This window comes from Meleagris gallopavo, chromosome 1 (genome assembly GCF_000146605.3).
Source record: "Meleagris gallopavo isolate NT-WF06-2002-E0010 breed Aviagen turkey brand Nicholas breeding stock chromosome 1, Turkey_5.1, whole genome shotgun sequence".
NCBI lineage: Eukaryota > Metazoa > Chordata > Aves > Galliformes > Phasianidae > Meleagris > Meleagris gallopavo.
In genome coordinates, this window is record NC_015011.2 from 109,087,544 (window position 1) to 109,092,627 (window position 5,084).

The following is a 5,084-nucleotide window of genomic DNA, read 5'->3' on the forward strand; positions in this document are numbered from 1 at the left end:
CAAGAGTCACATCAAAATTATTTCCATTCCAAAAATTAAACCGTAACTCTTTCTCTTCTTTACTTATGATACTAACTTTAATAAGCCAATGGAAAGAAAAATAAAGGACAATTATTTGAGAGGAAGCCTGTATCCTTAATCTGTTGTGTTCCTGACACTGCATTGCCTCCAGTGATACAGTCACAAGGGTGTGTTTTCAGAAGCAGTTTATCACTGTGGATGCCCATAGACTCAGGTATTTGTTGTGGAACATCAGTGGCAAAAAGCTTGGAGATGCCACAATTCAGCCTGAAATCAACAGAGGGTGTGGAGGCTCTTCAACTGCTGAATGTCTCCAGGTGGGCATTAAAAAAAATAGAAGGTACCCAAAATGAAGAAGTTTTAAGAGATCTGCTCCTTAATTATCTCTAAATTGGCAGTAGTAAAATTCAGCTGCTCCAGCGGGTTCCTGTAAAGGTTAAATAGTGGTATTATTAAAGTGCTTTAAAAAGGTAATTAATCAGCATTTTTATTTTTAGAGCCGAAATTAACCATTAAGATAAATTGAAAAGATGTCTCATTTTCCTGGCACTTGCCTACCGTTTATGCTTTAGGAAAATCCATTTCTAAGGACTGCTGCTTTTTTAACCTACATCAAAACTTCACAGTTAATGCATGCCATATCATAATAATTACAGTCTTTTTGTCATTTAACGCATTATGTATCTGCCAAACTCTCTCCTGGGCTTATTCTAAGTGTGACTGAATCCAAGTTGAAAGAGTAACCATCCTAAAGCACTTCAATTTGGAGCAATTTCTCTTCCCTTTTTCAAGGGAATGAGAGATGGACTGAGCAGTAGTCAGTGGCAAGATGGCCACAAAACACAATTTCTCTCCTTTGGGAAATGATTTGACTTTTTTCAACACCAGATCAAAGAAAAGGCTAATTAACAGAACTTTCTGTGGGACACAGTTCTCCTAAATTTCAACACTTTATTGCAGAGAGCTCAGCTGAATCATACAGTTTTTCCGGGGGGTAGAGGGGAAACAGGCATTTTGATATTAGGAGAGACTAAGGGATCCCAAGGAATTTGTAGTACATCCACAAGGAAAGCTGGGAATATGTAATTATACTCACTTTGAAGCACAAGCACACAAAGGTAAACCTCTGCTTTGGTGCTGAAAGTAAAACAAAATGGATTCCTCTTTATTTAAAAAAGTGAAACAGTGATTTCATCTGAACATGGAGAAAAACATATTTCATTTTGATGACTTAATGAGAAAGCAAACATTTTGGTCTGTATAGAGAATTCCCTCTAGATACTGTCATGCTTCTGGAGAAACTGTTTTCTGACAGCAGAAGGACAAACATTTGACAGAAAATTCCCAATCAGTCTAAGAAAAAGGCTCAGTGACTGCCAGTCCAGAGCTACACAGGAGGCTCTCCCAGAGCAGCACTAAGAATTTTAGCCCCTAACCCTTGATCTTATTCTCTACAGTGTTTATTAACTGAAAGTTACTGTCTCAAAAAATAATTCTGTTTTCATAGGGATGCATTATTTCTGGCCCAGTTAAGTGCTGAAAAGTGAAACTGTGCAGAATCTCTGCTATAGAGGAAGCAGCAAAAGCTACAGAATTGAAATAGCCCATCCTTAAAAAGAGCTGTGGATTTGACGTATACGTGTACAGCAAAATTCCACTCTAACAAAAAATCATTAATTTCCATTAAAAGTAATAGAAGATTACAGCATCTTATTGATTCTAACAGATATTTTACAGATATTTCAAAAATCATCAAGTAAGAAATACAAATATATATTTTCAAGCCCTCCATCCCTGAGATCAGAAAGGTTACTACAATATCTCATAGGAACTGTACAGATGGGTCTTCGTGCCCTCATTCATTTTTGTGGACCAGGGTCTCTATATAGGCTGCGATTCCCAATATTTAGCACATTCCAACATTTTGGAGAGAAGAGGAGATGCAAATTAAGAATAACCAATTCTAGAATGGCCTCATGAGAGACAAGGTGGTGGTTCAATTCACCATAGACACTGACGGTACTATGAACACCCTATAACTACCAAAGTCATTGCAGCAATTCAGTTTCTGCTTTCAGGTAAAATTTTCAATTTTGAAACATGAGTTTCCAAGCATTTTTTTTTCTCCTAATTCTCCTCAAATTATTACTCTTGACAGGAAGATAAGTTTACACAAAAATTCTATTTGCAAGTATGACATTTTATAAAAGGAAGATGGTCAATCAGTCCTATTTTCACATGACAATGATTTTAGTGTGGTTAACGTGATCATCCTCCAGATCAGTGCCTTCATTCTGTCAGTCTGATCTACTGCTCATAAAGAGATAGTGTTCACTAACAGCAACGAAAACTACAGCATGAATTACAACAGCTTTTCCTGAAGAAGATTACTGTGGATGTTTATTAGCAGTAAATATGTGAATTTGGTAGTGATATGCTTCATTCTGGCCATTAGAAAAGCATATATGGGAGCCATTCATGCTAGCCCAGCTCCTGGAATATGCCATGATGCTTGTCAGAGGTGGTGACCATGTAGGTCAAGAGTACAACTCCATATGAGAGAAGACCCAGAGATATCTATATCCTATACCCAGAATACAGGCAACAGAGCATGAAACAGGCAACTGAGCATGAAATAGGAGCACAGAAGAGCAACTCTCATGCTCAAAACCTAAGAGAGTCCAGACCTCCATGATGACCCATCACTGGAATATTTACATTTGTAGACAGCTGAGATAGCTGAGAACAGAAGCAGAGGTGGAGGTGAGCACTTAGATATAAACGATCTTTCACTTCCATGCATGAAGAGTCACGTGAAGAGAAGTCATTCCAGTACAGCCCTCAAAGATGCTATGATTTACCTCACTTGGTTTTCCAAATGCTAACTAACTTCAAGCAGGAGAATATGTAAAGTCTTATTTCCTGCAGCTTAAGGGGAAGGAAACATAAACCTGGTTCACAGGACTGTAAGTACATACCAGTTAGCTTTCATTTAAACTGGGTCAGATGTGCTGTAAAATGTCTTTCTGAATGGACAGATGAAGAATAGTATCTTCTAAGCTCACCAAAAACAGTGAAGTTTTGCATCAAGAAAACAGCAGTATTAAGGCAGACATGAAATCTCTCTGCCTAAATTCTTCTACAGAGTCCATCTGGGTACAGTCATGCCTTTGTTTCTTCCTATTTCTTTATTCTAGTTTTATAATTTCCACTTTCTCAACTTTCTTAACTGAAAGTGCTGAGCCTTCTGGGTTTTGGTAGAGTTAACGACAAGTGACTGTTTCTAATCCTTCCATATTCTCAAGCACATCAGTAACTGCTCGTGACACTCATCTACTGGTTTCTTTCATTAGGTTACTTTGCCTTGGTCCTCTTGATGTAGGAGTATTGTAGGACAGTATTCAGATATGAGTCTTGTTCATCAGGGGCTGGTTGGAGGACACAAGCAAGGACACAAATAGCATTTGAAATACAGCTCAACTACCTCAGCATAGTGTTCTGCAGCTAGCTCTTGTTTTCTAGTAGGAAAGCATCCCATCACTTGGCACAGCTTGGCCCAGGGGCAGAGCCTGCAGAAGGAAGAGGTAGAATTTCAAGAGGCAAGGATGAAGTGCTAAGGACTAAGCCAGGCAGGCAGACTGACAGCATATCTGCCTGTCCTGAGAAAGGCACACATGCATGGAAACTCAACCACTCTATTTTTTAATCAAGGAAAGTATACATGTTTCTTTACAGAGTGATGGGCCCTGCAGGAAAGGCAAGCAAAGCTCAGGCCTGAGCCATGGCCAGGTCCCAGCCTTTGTCTCCACTTCCTGCCTCTGGCTTCACCACCGTGCTCAGCCACTGCTGATGAGGCACATGTGTTTTATTCACTGCCTCATTTTGCTTACTGCAGTACATATTTCTTAGAGATTCTACTAGTCTGGTCATAAATCATGTGTTCCTCTGCTTTCTACCTTCTTTTCTGAACCTATTATAGATTTCTGCAAGCTGAGTCTGAACAACTGGTTTCTGGTAACACTGGTCACATAACAGACACCCCTCCAGCACTCATTCCTCCTCACTACAGACCCTTCTAAAGTGCTTCAGAGAAGAATTACTGTTTGATGCAACCCTCTTTTGCACTCCACTTAGTAACTAGATTAGTAACAAAGAAAGAGAGAGTTAAGGTACTGAAGTGGGAAGAAAGCAATATACCTACATGCAGCTGTCTGGGTGCAAGAGCAAGAGTTTGTCACAGCCTCGGAATCATAGAATCATTGAGGTTGGAAAAGACAACTAAGATCATCTACTTCAACCACCAACACATCACCACTTGCCTCCTAATCTCACGTCTCCTTTCCCAGCAATGCCCACAGCCAGCAGACAATCTCTGAACAGGCCTACTTAATATTGATTATTCAGCGCACTAAATTTTATCAAGAATGTGACTATGTGTATAACAATTTACCCCTTAATAAAAGATATTTTAATGCCAGTATCTGTTTCTGATTATCTTGTTTTCACAAGATTTTCACCACTATTGTCAACAGAGCCAGGCTAAACTAACACACCTGGAAGCAGAGTCAGCATCAGACATAGCTGACAGTCTCACTTTGAGGCTTCATTATTTTTGGTTCTTTTTCTTGTATCATAAAAGTCTATTTCCAACATAAACATCCCTCTTGCTGCAGTTGCTCCCAACACCTCCATTTCCAGCTAGTGATGTGCTTTTTCCTAGAGCACAGTTCTGTATGTAGCTCAGTTTGCTCGTTACAATCTACAGTTTCTTCTTCCACAGCCCTGGGCCACTGCACAATATAAACAATATGTATCTTGAAAACCATCCAAAACAAACGAGTCTCTGTGCCTGTGCTGCTTTTGGATCTTAAAGAGAGCTTATTGTATACAGTGTTTGTTTAATCCTGTGAATAATCTGGAAAGTATGATATAATGTTCATTTCTAACTCGTGGGTTCTTTGTTGGAGTTTTGTTATAGAGAACTTACCCCTGGATTATTCTTTGCTCTCTGCAGCTAATAGTTGAGCAATATTTCTAAAGCTTTTTTTTTTTTTTTTTTCCCC